Source organism: Erpetoichthys calabaricus, chromosome 5 (assembly GCF_900747795.2).
Source record: "Erpetoichthys calabaricus chromosome 5, fErpCal1.3, whole genome shotgun sequence".
Lineage (NCBI taxonomy): Eukaryota > Metazoa > Chordata > Cladistia > Polypteriformes > Polypteridae > Erpetoichthys > Erpetoichthys calabaricus.
Window position 1 is genome coordinate 107,632,300 of NC_041398.2, and position 15,618 is coordinate 107,647,917.

The 15,618-nt window shown below is 38.0% G+C and overlaps 1 pseudogene; it reads left to right on the plus strand.

Annotated features, from left to right (window-relative positions):
• Window positions 1-11,546: 11,546 nt before the first annotated feature.
• Window positions 11,547-14,531, plus strand: LOC114652777 (uncharacterized; annotated as a pseudogene).
• Window positions 14,532-15,618: the final 1,087 nt, after the last annotated feature.

Below are 15,618 nucleotides of genomic sequence, written 5' to 3' on the forward strand. Positions count from 1 at the left end.
CGTCACCAGAGCCCTTAAGCTGCCTCCCAGCTGCATACATATGACACGATACATAACACTCTGTAAGATACTGCTCTGTATATTTAGCTGTTTGCACCAAAGAGTGAAAGTGTGCATCTTAACATGCTGGACTGGAAGGTATGTTGTGTTTTGTAAAATAAAATTTCAGTACAGTATAGTACTCTCCATTGACATTCTTTCTACAACAATGGTTCTAAGAGTGATCACATTGTGAGATAAAGGTCTTTTTTTATTTAAATTGTTTCATCTTCCATATATTTGCTTGTCTGAAGTCTGAATCCTGCCCAGGTCCGTCTGTTATGATTATGCAGATTCTAGGATATCTGCCATTCCACTTAGTTTACTGGTATCTGCAGGCTTAACTAACTTATTACTTACATTTTTATAATTTAAAAATAGTAGTAGCACCAGAACATGATGGACACTGCTTTTAACATTTCCTAATTCAGTAACATTCTTTCAAACATAACCCTCTGTTTTCTTTTCGTGAGTCTATTGTTGTTGAGTCTATTCTGAAAAACAACATTAATATAATATATAACCCTTCCGATTAAATACTTTTGATGTATACTCAGTGGAATTCTACTAATGAAACACAAACTCCCAAATCCAAACTTACATCAACTGTTTAAGTATACACCCATACTTGATACATGTTGCTCAATCTTTTCTTTGTTAGCTGGTTAGAATCAAATTACCTGTGGTAGACATTAAATTTACTGTCCCACGGCTTCTAGGATTGGCCAATCATCTTTTTTGTAGAGAAGAGCAACGTTTTCTAGCTTCCTATCTTTCAGAATTCTTTCAGCGTTTAGTGATTTGTGTAAAATTCAGGTCAATGATAAGCACTTTAGGATAAATGTTATTATGGTCTGATGATTTATTTAATTTTCTTCTTTTTAATCTTAGGATCACTTCTCTCTCTGCTATCTCTAAATTATGCCTTGTATGTATTTGGAGGTTATGAATTTCTTCACATGTGAAAATGTCAAAAAAACAATTTCAGTTGCAGTATAATTATTTTCATCTTTCTTATTCTTAATACAATTCACCTCCTCCTTGACTCTACTTTTACCAATAAAATATTAAAAGAACATGTTATGTTCAGCTTTTGAATTTTCTGCAACATTTCTCTCTACCTGCCTTCTAGCATTCCTAAGATCCTTTTAAACACAAGCTTGTTTAGATCCTCAGAAGCCCACAGGTAATGCTGGAGATTATTTTTCTAGTATATGAGCGGCTTCTTCTTATGTATTGTGTTCCTCAGCTTATTACTCAATCATTCTTTATTTCTGTTGAATTCGCTAATTTTTCTAAATTTCTGGATGAACCTGTCCTGTGTTGTAGCTCATATACCTTAAATCTTCCGCACAGCTCCTCAAACATCTCTATACTTAAAAGTTTGTTTCATTTGTTTTCTTTTTTAGACTTTGAGTCAATTCCTCATAATTTGCCATGATTTGAGATGGTTCCAGGTGCAGTGCTCCATGATTCACTAGTTCAGCCAGACGGCCAATTGGATTGTAGGATTTTATCACCTGACTTACTTGATTTCAGTCAGCTAACCCTCTACCAACCCTAATCTTAACCAAAGTGTAACCAGGTGTTATCACTGACCTATAATATAAAGCGACAACCTTCTCAATGGAGTGGAGCTCAGGAGATCTGCAGCTATAGTCTATTGCTTGAATTATCTAAGCTACTGTCCTTTTGGCTGCCCTCTGCTAACTACACTGGTTATTGCACATGCTATAAATATAAAATCCCTTCAGCCCCTCTCAATGACATGTTGTGTTGCTCCTATGTTTTCTTCCAATGCTGGAGAGAAGGCATTTTATATTAAAAGGGACCAGAAGATGAAATGTAATCATGTTTTGAGCAAGTTCAGCACCAGAAATCAAACTTACCTTTCATCAAAACCAATCAATAGTCAGTAATTTTCAAAATATTCAGTTTAAAGAAAACAGACTCACCACACAATAAGGCACCTTTTTTCCAACCTCAGATAAACAGCAAATGTATGGTGTCAACTTTTAAACCAATAGCTATGGTGCCATCATGCACCGCACACAAATATCCACTGTTAATCGATTCTATAACAACCATACCCAGAAATGGTAGCACATGATGTAGAGCACTTAAAGTGTCATGATTAGATAATAAATATAAATAATAAAATAAATTTAACTTTACAAAACAAAATTCCAGAGGTTGAAGTAAATAATGGAATTGACTTCTCCACCTAAAAAAGTAAATGGATGCCACAAATAGTACAGGGAATGACAGAAAAATAATGAAATGTAATCAGATCAAAATATCATGCAGCTGAAAAGCAGCAAAAAAAAACCTTATTATTCCAACTAAATGGTCCCATTTTCATTATTGTTATTGATCTTCTGGAGATCCACTGTTTGAGAGAGGCCATAGGAAGATCTGTCTACTATCCTCTATATCATGGGGGAGTCAGAATTTAAGCTGCTTTTACAAACAGAGGCTTCTGGGCTTCAGTACAATTATTTAATCAATGTCCACATATATGCAAACCTAAATTCACCTGTTCAAATGGTGAACATACATCACCATTTGACTCAAAACCTTTTTTTCTGCATCGAAAAACATCAGGATATCCGGATGCTTGGCCCTGCAGGAGCACATATCACTCTAAAAATCAGCAGGGGTTTGATAGTAAGTGCCTGACTTTAACAGTTTAAGTTTGATCTTGTGATACTGTACTTTAGAAAGAAGCACTTTTTAAATTCCTGCTCCTAAAATGTTTGCCAGGATCTTGACATTATTATTAATATATGGAGATTGGTCTGTAGAAAGCACTCTCTAAGATGTTTATATTCTTCTTCAAAAACAAACAGTAATTGATCTCTGGTTTAGTGGTTTTGTTAATATCTTCTCCCACTTCCTTAAACATGGCAGGGATTAACAGAGCTAATTTATCAGATAGTTCTTTAATAAAATTCCACTGGACAGCAATTCTGATCCTACTGTGCAGTTTTCCCATTTTGTTACTGTTACGATTACCCAAAAGAGAAGGTAAGAACTGATAAGGCCTTCCCAAACTTCAAACAAAACAGCTTTCAAAGTTTTAAGTTAATTAATTCATTAATGTTTAAATCCAATTATTCTAGGTTACATTCATTTTGAAATAAAAAAATAAATTCAGAAAGAACCAAAACCCTATTCTAAGAACAGTAGCAAAAAGAAGACAAAAATTCAATGATAAGTCAACAGGTATAGTAGTATAAGTATCAATCCCGACAAAAACGTATAAGCTAAGTAATAGCAGGTCATATATACAAATTAGAAATATAAAAGAACAAAGTTTGGAGAAAATGTGTTCGGCTTTTGGGGGGTTGTTTGTTGTTATTTAAAATTTCTCTTATTTGTTGATCTTCAGGAAAAGATAAATTTTCCTTTGGAACAAGTATCTATCTATCTATCTATCTATCTATCTATCTATCTATCTATCTATCTATCTATCTATCTATCTATCTATCTATCTATCTATCTATCTATCTATCTATCTATCTATCTATCTATCTATCTATCTATCTATCTATCTATCTATCTATCTATCCAGAAATACAAATACATTCAAAAGTCTAACCTGACCAAAAGTATATAGTTAATCAAAAAAGGTGAAAAAGACAGAATGAAGTTTGCTAATGACAGAACAACACAACACAACAAACAAACAGCAGAAACCTGGAAGTATGAGTTCCAAAGGCAGCCCTGTCACTGCAAAATCAGAACAAGGTCAGGAAAAGGTCAGGAAAAAATAATCATAAAGCCCTACATAAGACCGCAGAAATGGAGCTCTCATGATTTTTAATATTATTTTCCATCCATTATCCAACCCTCTATATCCTAACTACAGGGTAATGGGGGTCTGCTGGGGCCAATCCCAGCCAACACAGGGCACAAGGCAGGAAACAAACCCCGGGCAGGGTGCCAGCCCACTGCAGCAATATTATTTTGCTCTCCATAATTTTTGAACATTTTTGAACACAGATATTCATCTTTCCTATTATTTTTTTTTATCATTATGACAATATTGTAATCTTAATGCCTTTTTGATCTGTGTTCCCTGTGACCATCTTCATTTTGCATTTATTTTTCATGATCACTATATTATGTATATGTGATAATAAACATTGTTTTTTTGGCTGATTTGCGAGTTTATTTGTGAGTTTATTTGATTTGTGAGTTTATTTGTGAGTTTGTGAGTTTATTTTTCAATAAACAGGTGGCGCAGTGGTAGTGCTGCTGCTTTGCAGTAAGGAGACTGTGGAAGATTGTGGGTTCCTCCCTGTGTGGATAGTGCTTTGAGTACTGAGAAAAGCGCTATATAAATGTAATGAATTATTATTATTATTATTATTAATAATGAAATAATAATTGGGATTTCAAACAACTTTTTAATTTTTTGACAAAGTTTATTTTAAAATTTATCTTTTGTTTACATGGCTGCATTTTTCACTTTTGTGACGTCACCAGCAGTAATGTATAAATATGGTGTCGGTTCCAGACTGCTCTATCCCTCAGTTTGATTGAATAAGCAAAATATTAGTGTTGTAAGTTTCTTTTTGAAGTAGATCAACTATTAGATGCTGTTTCAGTTTCAAACTCCTCTGTCTTTGACTTTGATGGTCAGTTTACCCTCATGTTTTGTTTGCCATTTTCTAAATGCTCTTCAGGTTCTGACCCGGCTTCTCCCTGACTAAGAATTCATCTATCACTGCTATTTCCATGTCAATGTCCTCTTTTCCTCACAATAATTCCTGAAGACTCAGTCTCATCTATTTATTTATGTTATTGCTGGCATCACAACATGTGACATCATCATGTGACCACTGTGATAATTGAGATATCCACACTTTTAGATGAATAATAAAAAACAAAACAAATTACTATTGGTTATTCTTCATATATTTTGTTAGTGACCTTTCTCTTGTTAGTTTTTGTGTTGTCCAAACTTTTCCCTGGTTTTTGACCACCAGGTTTAGAACTTCATTAGGAGTTTAACACTTGGTTTGTCCTTGTTAATCTCTGGCCATTTCCCCTTTCTCTGCCCATTGCAACTGACTTCTGCCTGTTCACTAAAACCCATTTTCATCTTCTGATTATTTCTCTAAAACTTTTTCACCAAGTGTTCATTTATTTTTCTCTGGGTGTTAACTATAGCAGAAGGGGAAAACAAAAAATGTAAAACAGGCTGGCAGTGCTGTGGCCCTAACAGCTGTGAATTTATAGCACTTTGGATTTCAGACCAGGCTTTATTCAACTGCTATATGCACAATGTTTTGAGGTGTGGCATTTCTGTTTTTGAAAGAATCTTTGGCATAAGCCTCACTTTATTTGGTGTGTATAAAAACTTAAAGCATCACCTAATTTATTAATTAAAGACTATTTTAAATAACCCATTTACAACCAGACAGTCACACTGAATGAATAGTCATCTTTTCTACACCAGGGTGAGCAACCTCTTTGCTGTCAATGTTTAAATACTGTACCTTATTTCCCTTATTTGCACAAATTACACAAAATAAGACTCAAGTTTTTTTATTATTATTATTATTATTTCAATTTAAATTCTGCAACGTGTGAAACAGAAACAGAATTGAATTCATGCCCTTGACTTCTTTATTATGAGACACTCATTACTAAACATAAGAAAACAAAGAGAATGAGTCAAATCTGACGTAAGGGATTGCAATACCAAAATGAGAATTTTACAAGATTATCGGTATTATGCTAATCATGGCAGCATGATTGTAAAAATTATTATACTCTTCTTATTAGTATAGTATCTACCAAACAGGATTCAAAATAAGTAGCTGTTGCTTGATGTGAGGTGATTTGTGAGTCTCTTGTTATAAAAAGACCATTAAATGTTTAAAATTTTGCTTCACTGCCTTCTCTTTACTCAAATGGCCTTTTTCCATTTGGTCCGCTTCTATATATAACTAATCCTCAAAAACTGAAAATGAATAGAGTAACCCAGAGCCTTATCATCAGCTGGCTGTGCTGCTGTTAGACGGTTAGTGAACTGTTACAGCACATGAGATGCTTCTAAATAACATTTGCCAGTCTGCGAAGTTCAGAATTTAAAGCCATATTTTTGCCACTCTTTATTATCGTAAGGTGAATTCTGCATTAGCATAATTTGAGTACACAGTGAGAACAAGTGTGGTGTGCATACTGTGTTACAACATGTACTATTATATTCACAACAAATCCATTGTAACATATCAGTTAAACAGAATTCCTGGTTCCCTCACTTTGAAACCATGTATGTGCAATTCCATGAAGTATGTATTTAAAGCATCCATAAATTTACAATAACAAATTCAAAATTAGTTTATAGACCATAAAGGTTTTGTGTTAAAGAGATGCAGAAAGATTAAACTTTGTTTTCTTCGGATGAACTGGTCCAAGTCACAGGCCACTAATAAACCATTAGTTCCAAAATTTTAAATTGCTCAAAGAAGCTCTGATTGGCTCAGAATTGTAGTGTAAAATTGTTTTTTACTTTGATGCATTAGCCAAAGTTCAGGTCAGAGGTCAATACATAGTACAAAACAGACCATTTGTTTTTTTCATGGATGTGTTTTTATTATTTGCCATTGCTCAACATTGGTTCCCACTGATGACTGTTATACCAGGGATTTTATCTCTGTTTTCCATAGAACAAAAACAACAAGAACAATTTATTTCTTGTATAGTCCAAAATCACACAAGGAATGCCTCAATGGGCTTTAACAGGGAACGTTTTTTGAATTGACTCCGTAAGAAGACAACAATCCTCCCCACCAAAAAAAAACTTTTGTAGGTGAAAAATATGGAAGAAATCTTGGGAAAGACAATTCAGAGAGATAGACCCTGTTCCAGGCAGGTTGGTCATGCAGTGAGTGTCAAAAAAACGGGTAAATAGAAAGCAGAACACAAGCCAATTTGTCATTGCAACCTCAGAAATACAATACGATAGTACAAACTACAAGGCAAAATACAAGAACATACAAACACAAGGTTTAACAAGTTTTCTCATTAATCATTACAGACCACACCAAGTTTAAAAAAAAAAGAAAATTATTTAGGGTGAATTTCTTTATTTGAAGGTTATTTTACCATGAAGTGTAACCCGGTATTGTTCACATTGCAATTGGATATAATGTTTTCCCACATGTCTGTGTGTGACATTAACTACCCTGTGGAATGAGTTTGGTGTAGTGGTTAAGACTCTGATTTTTTCAAACATTAAGGTTGTAGGTTCAAATCCTGCTACCGACACTGTGTGACCCTGAACAAGTCACTTCATCTGCCTGTGCTTCAATTGGTAAAACAGAAAAAATGAAATGTAACCAGTTTTATTTGAAATTTTGTAAGTCACCTTGGATAAAGGTGCCATTCAGATAATAAGTAAGTAAACAATAACACAAGGCTTGGTGGAAATTAGGCTGACATCATGTTAGTCCAAGACCATTAGTCCAATGTCTACTCTTAATTCGATTAAGCATGTTTTAGAATTTGGTGTTATGTTAATCCCTATGCATGATTTAATAATTAAGGGACTTCTGTACATGGATGGAACAATTGAAAGAAGGTATCAGGAATATTTTGTGAACAGAGAATTAAGGCAAAGGTCAAGGGTAAGGTTTTTAAGGCAGTCGTAAGATCAGCAATAATGTATGGAGCTGAGACATGGTGGGTAAAGGGAGCACAGGGGAAGATGTTAGATGTGGCAGAAATGAGAATATTGAAAAAGATGTATGGAGATGCAAAAAAAAAAAATACAGGATAAGAAATGAACAATCAGAGGTACAACGAAAGTGGGAGAAACATCTAAAAAAGCACTGGAAAGTAGGTTGATGTGGTATGGACAAAAGTATCTGGGCAAAAGTGTAATGGCCATGAAAATACAGGAGTAGAGAAAGCAAAAGAGATGGTGGATGGATACAGTAAAAAGATATTTTGAAACAAAAGGGCTTGACTGGCAAGGAAGTGCAGGACCAAGCTGTTTGGAGAAGGCTGATCAAGCACATCGATCCCACATAGAAGTGAGCCAAGATGAAAAGGAAGAAGATATGTACAAAGGCTCTAATTCTAAAGTCAGTACAGAGTGTGCAAAAATAAAAAGAACTGAATTGAATTCAGTATATGCTAAAAATGTTTGCTCCTCTTTGCCCCTACGTATGCCTGTATTTTGAAAAATGAAAGTTAAATAATTTCGCCTTATATATTCTATTAAAAATGTCTAGCATGGGTGTATTGCAGAGCAGTATTGACTAAGTAAAAATGGCAATGCTTATAAATTATGGTCAGAAAGATCTTTTCAGCTACAGTTGGAACCTCCAGGTTGTCGCAAGAGTTGAAGTCTTTTTGGCCAATCTCTGTATGGGATTTACTTGATTATTTCTAAAAGGCTTTTCACTGCTCAGACACCTATGAATTATTTATAAACAAGTGATGTGCAGGTATACATAATGCATTAGGGATATGTGTGGCCCAAAAATACCTTTGGATAGTGCAAGTAGGAAATGGAATTTGGGGGAAGAAACAACAAAACATTTCATAAAAGTTATACAGTTTTAATTCATTATTGAACACAAGTCCATGAGCCAGTTTTAATATTATGCATTGAATTAAAACTGAAAAAGCATATACAAAATGCTGTAGTGTAAGCATTCTATCCTATTAGAGCACAGCATCATGTGGACTTATATGGACAATACTTGCACTGCACTATTTTCATTTCTGAAATATCTTCCAGCTACTTGAAGTATTCATATACAGTACCTTGAAGCACTTAGATAAGTTACACAGGGGACATGCTGTATGTGTACAAAAAATAATTAGGAAAGCTGCTTAGGGCAAATGGCAAACAGGTCAATCAATGTAGCAGTTAGCCGATAGGGCTAATTGTGTCTAGGATGTATTGTACAGGGCTTCTACACTCAGTGGGTCACCACCTAGCATTTGGGATTTGGAGATCCGCCAAAGGAGATGATCACAGGTATAGAATACTGTAATGAGAAAATGCTCTATGTGTTTCAGTAAAAGGAAAGTCTGTCACTCAGTGTTTCGTTCAACGTGCCTAAGAGTAGGTTCATGGCACTCATTAAGTGAATTTAAAATAATACTCAATACATAAAAATGAAATGCTTTTTCTCTGACAATCTGTATTCAATTATATGGCAATTTTATTTTGTGACAGTATAATTAATAGAAAATAGCTTATTGAAGACAAAATGCTTTATGGAGAATAAACCTCTTTACTTGATAAATGAACTACATATAATAAGTGCACCTCTGACCTCATTTATACAATTGTAATGCAAAAGAAAGTTTCTTATTGTCTTACTGAAGACTCGCTGCTTGCAATTGACGATGTCTGTCTCATATTTCTTGCCAAAATCATACATTATGAACTTTCAGGGAGAAACATCAATCATACCAGTTTATCCATTGTGGTGTCCCATGTGGAGGACGGCCAGGGCCCTTGCCTGGCCGGGACGCCTCCACGCTGGAAGGACCGGGAGAGCAGGTGTGACAAGAACATAACCTTCCCCGAAACACTAGATGGCAGCCCCCCTGGGTTGAAGAGGTGCCTCGGACTCCCACAGGGCTTCATTGGAGTGGGAGTTTGGTGCTGTCCTGTTTGGATCCGTGGGTGCTGCCAGGGAGTGCTGTAGTTGAGATAGGAGGTTCTGAGCCTTGGAGAACAGCTCTTCCAACACACCCAGAAGTGCTGCCAGAAGTAGGTCAACAAGCACAGGAGTGGAGGAGAAAAAGAAAAGGACTGAGAGACAAATATAAATTAAAGAAAGGAAAGTGTGTGTTTGGGCTGTTGGGGACACTGTATGTATAAATAAATTCACGTGTGCTTTTGGACTTGTGCCTATAGCATCTGTCTGTGTTGGGTTAGCGCATTATAGCACCATCAATCTTTCACACCCAATTAACTGTAATAGTTAGTTATTGGTAAAAAGATCCAATGGTCATTTTACATTACAGTAATGACATTTCAAAATGCATTTCAAGATATTCTAAAATCAGCAATGGATATCTAAAAACACATCAGTTTCAAGACAATGACATCCCAGTTATCTTCCTATATCTGAAATGTGTTTTGAGATATCTCAAATGCATTCTGAGATATCCTAAAACAACTTTGCTGAATTTTAAGTTGGCAAGTCAGGATTTCTCAAAAAATGACATATTTTTTTAATAGGTTTCTGTCATTGCAAGATACCTTGAGATACAATTTGAGATATCTTGAACTGCACAGGAAGTTCTTCTAAGATATCTGGAAATGTCTTAAATCTTAAAATGCATTTTAGAGATATCTTCAGATATACACCATTTTGAGATATATAAAATAAATTCAAGATATCTAAAAATGAATTTCCTAATATTTTAAAATGAGTGACTGGATTTTATGACATCCAAATACAATTTTCAAATACCTAAAGTACAACTAAACATATCTCCAGATATTGTCAGAATAGCATTGTACCATCTTGAGATTCAGATATCTCAAAATGCGTAAGAGGTCAATTTAAAAAATCTGCAAATATCTTCCTATACATACTGTACATTGAGATATCTGAAAATGTATTTTAAATATCATGGAATGCATTTGAGGTTTCACAAAATGTATTTCAAATATCTGAAAATGTAAATGAAATTATTTTCAGATATTTTGAATTGTTTTTGAACTTGAACTGCATTTTAAGATATCTCGATGATCTGCTCCAAAGCATTCAAAAAATGTATCTTTTATCTTATGTGTGTTGGGGCCAGTGATGCCCAGGAACAGAATGGGTGATAATCAAGAATAGATTGGTGATGACAGGAAAATTAGTTGGCAGTTTGGAAAGATGGCAACTTGGACAGGAAGATCTAGCACACCAGCCTGAATCTCCCATGAGGGAGAAACCAAAGTAAGATACAGAAAGGCCTTCTGAAAGATACCACAGGGAATCCCACCCAGCGATGAAAACCCCAAAATGACTGACGCAAGGTTATCGACTCGGAACAAAATTTCACCTACGAATGCAAGATTCATCTGTGGAAAGGTATGTAAGAATCTATGAGGCCTAAAAATACACCAGGCCTGGATTAAATGGATGAAGCAGGAGAATAATCTGCAGTGCACTGAACTTGGTCCTGGTGAGATGCAGGGGGAGCCCGGTCATGAAGCACCCCACACAGCCTAGTCCTTCCAAGCAGCAAAAACTTCCAATACCTGTAGAGTAGTCCCACAGAACCAGATCAAGTGGTCCCAGCCAACAACAACTCAGTGTGGTCACAGTTCAAGGATGATGCATGTAAGCTTATTGAGATGACAATCAAGGGAGAGGTGGATCGCCAGCTCAAGGCTATTATAGTTAGTAATGCCTCAGTAAGGTTTAGCCACATTTGAGAGAAGCAACGTGCAGCAATCCTACACAGTGAATCATCAGGCCAACAAAACACCACCAAAATACTCCAGTTGAAATTACTTCGAACACATGATAGCTAGCAAAGAGGAAAAGGAAATCCTTGCTGAACTCTGCAACAAACTAAGAAGGAAGCTCATGAATTTGCACAGGGCAGAGTGGCATCAGAGACATGAGAGAGATAGAGCGAGTAAGAACGCTTCTATCATTTCAAACCCTTTCACTTTCAATAAAAAGCTACTGGGAGACAAGCATAGTGGAAGCCAAAGGTGCTCAGTGCAGGAGATGAACACCTTGCTGCACAATACCCAGAGAGAGACCAGGAACTTGAGCCAAATGTGACCCTCATAAGCCCACAATATAGACTCTGTATAAAGTAATTTGTTATGAGAGAGCCCAGTTTGAAGGAGGTTCAGGAGGCGGTCAGAGGTGCCAGATTAGCCTCCACCCCATGTCCAAGTGGAGTCCCATACACGGTGTACAAGCAGTGCCTGCAACTCTTACGGCACCTTTGGAAAACTTACAGGTGATTTGGTGTAGGGAAAGGGTGGCCAACCAGTGGAGTGCACTGAGGCAGTCTGGATTCCCAGAGAACTCAATGGCTATTAGTCAGTTCAGATCCATCTCGCTGTTGAGTGTGGAAGGCAATATATTTTTCAGCATCTTGTCATGATGACTGACCGAGTTCCTTCTGAAGAACAACTATATTGACACTACTGTTTAGAAGGCTGGGATTCCTGGAATGCCCAGCTGCTTGGGGCACACTGGTGTTATAATCAGCTAACTCATAAGAGAGGCGCAAGAAGGAAAAGGAGACTTAACTTTAGTGTGACTGTATCTGGCAAACGTGTATGAATCATTATTGCACAAACTCATTCAGCTAGCCTTGCATCGATACCATTGTCCATCCATCCATTATCCAACCCGCTATATCCTAACTACAGGGTCACGGGAGTCTGCCAACCAGCCAACACATTGCGCAAGGCAGGAAACAAACCCCGGGCAGGGAGCCAGCCCACCGCAGGGCGCACACACACACACACACACACACACCAAGCACACACTAGGGACAATTTAGTACCGCCAATGCACCTAACCTGCATGTCTTTGGATTGTGGGAGGAAACTGGAGTACCCGGAGGAAACCCACGCAGACACGGGGAGAACATGCAAACTCCACACAGGGAGGACCTGGGAAGCGAACCCGGGTGTTCTAACTGTGAGGCAGCAGCGCTACCCACTGCGCCACCGTGTCGCCCTCAATGCCATTGTTCCCAGCAAAATCAAGGACTTTATCCTGGACTATTACAATATCAAACTGGCATCAGCTTTAATAAGGCATTATAACAGACTGAACCATCTCAGTCATCATTTTTGCCATTGCTACAAACACGGTTGTCAAGTCAGTGGAGTATGAATGTAGAGGCCTCTTGACCAAGTCTGGAGTCCGGCAGCCCCCTATAAGAGCCATCATAGATGACCCAACCCTTATGGCAACATCAGTTCCAGACAGCAGGTGAACCCTTCAAGGCTTAGAGAAGCTCATTACATGGGCAAGGATGAGGATTAAGCCAACAAAATCCAAGTCTCAAGTGCTGAAGAGGGGGAAAGTAGTGGACAAATTCCACTTCTCAATTGCCAGAGTTACTATCCCGTCCATCACAGAGATGCCAGTTAATAGCCTCGGGAAAATCTTTGACTGCAGCCTCAAAGACACAGCTTCTATCAAGGAAACCAATGAAGAACTCAATAAGGTGGACAAGATGGTCCTGCCAGGGAAGTTTAAGGCCTAGATTTACCAACACTCAATACTACCTCAAATTCTGCGGCCTTTGCTGGTGTACGCAGTACCGATCACCAAAGTTCAGCCTCTGGAAAGAAAGATCAGCAGCTACTTGCAAAGGTGGTTAGGATTACTACGTAGCCTGAGCAGTACTGCTTTGTATGGCAGCAGCAACATTTTACAGCTCCCAATCAGTGTCCTCATGGAAGAGTTCATGGTGTCACGGACATGGGAAGCTCTGCAGTATAGAGAATCCAGAGACCCAAAACTGGCAACTGCAAGGCATCCAGGTTTGAACAGGCAGAAAGTGGACTGCAAGTAAATCTCTGGAAGAGGTGGAGACACGAATGAGGCAGAAGGCTCTGGTGGGGCCCATTGCAGTAGGGTGAATGGGCATCAGCTACTTAACGGCGACCATGTTCGACAGAGCCCTGGGTAAGGACGACAACACCTCATTCAGGATGGTGGAGATGGCAAGGAGCATGGACGAGTTGGGAAGGAGTACTGCAGCTAAAGATCACATGGGTTAATATCATGCAAGCAGACAACCATTGGATATGGTTCTTGGTATAAGCTGTCTACGACACCCTACCCAGTCCAGAATACCCCGATGTCTGGGGTAAGAGTGAATCACATTCCTGTCCTTAGTGCCCCGGAAAAGGGTCCTTGGAACACCTACTCAGCAGTTGCCCAAAGGCCCTTGGAGATGGGCGCTATCACTGGCACCAGATCAGATCCTAAAAGCAATCACTGACAGCATAGCCACAGTGGTAAAAAACTCCAAGGGCCACCATCAGCCAAAGAAAATCACCTTCCTGAGAGCAGGAAAGAAACCCTGCTCAAAAAACTGGATTAAAAGCCAGTCTCCTCAATACTTCCAATGACTGGCATATTGAAGTGGACTTGGACAGGATGCTAAAGTCCCCACCCTCAACAACATCATCACAGCTGTAGCAAGACCTGCATGTCATTTCAGAATCCTCCAAACAACTGATTATGCTACAATTGACAATGCCATGGGAAGAGCATATGAACAAGACCAACAAAAGAAAGTGTGCCAAGTATCAGGAGCTTGTAGATGTGTGCCGGAGTGCCTGGCATACGTGGTGTGAACCTCAGGAGATTGTCTGCCAGGGTTTTGCAAGACGTTCACTCTGCAAAGTATTTAAAATTCTGGACATAACTGGGAAGGCGAAGAGAAGAGCCATTAGACTCACAACTGAAGCCACTTGGATGAAGAGGGCAGATCTGTGGGTGAATGCTGCTGGGACATAAGCTGGAGTCTGATCAGCCTTGCGTGGTCACCTGGGAGAGGTGTCTGATGTTGAAAGAACTGAATTTTACATCACTATTGATGTGTTTTAGTGCATCCAAGAGATGTATCTTTTATCTTATCTTATCATAAACGTTGACTTGTCATATTTGTTTATTCACAGTCTCACACTCTTCCATTTTCAAGCCAGTAATGCAAAAAGATGGAGAAACTTCACTTCTCATCACAGTACCAAAGATGTGCTTCACAGCAATATCTTGAGAAGATCATTATCATAATTAGATTAACGTCAGGCATCTTTGATGCCAGGTTCACTGCACAAACCACTCTGTCCTGAATGAGAAAAGCCTGGCAAGAAGAGTCCACCTTGAAAGCCCAGAAGAAATGGTTAACCAAAATACGAAGGTCTATCTCTTAGGGTTTTAATTAATTGTGAGAGTTTGGAGGTCCAGATGTTTCTGGTGGCCTGCAATGTAGTTACCAATCACAACAGAGTTAATCATTCTGGCAGCTTATATTTGGCATGGGGGCAGGAATTGTGGGATGAGGTGAGCACAAGCTGAAGCTGTAATACCAGAAAATGAATTATCTTAGGTGTATGGCAGCATGCTGAAGAGCAGTGCTTACCTTTAGCAGTCAAAGTATTTGCTGCTGTAGTCGCAACACATGCAACATCTATTCTCTGATGACTGGTAGAAACTAAAACATAAAAAATGTTACTGCTCTGATGCTGATCTTTTTGATCACAAAATAGCTCATTATGATAGAAATTGACAAGAAGAATTTGAAATTAATTGCAGAATTATGGTGTGTGAGAGTTCTCTAGAGTGCCTCTTTCTCTTGCACAATTTGGCCGAAAAACTAATCAGCACATCGTCATCTCTTACAGGCGTACGCTTCAAGTTTGGTATTTTTCTGCCCAGCCTTTTTAGCTGTAGTCAATCCTCAAGAAACTGTGACATACAGACACACACACACTCTTCATCGAGATATAAATGTTTTCTGTATCGGGGAGAACATTGAGATCCATTGAAAACCGGAGACCAAAATTATGACGAATCAAAAGCTATTGCTCCTCCTAGGTTATGG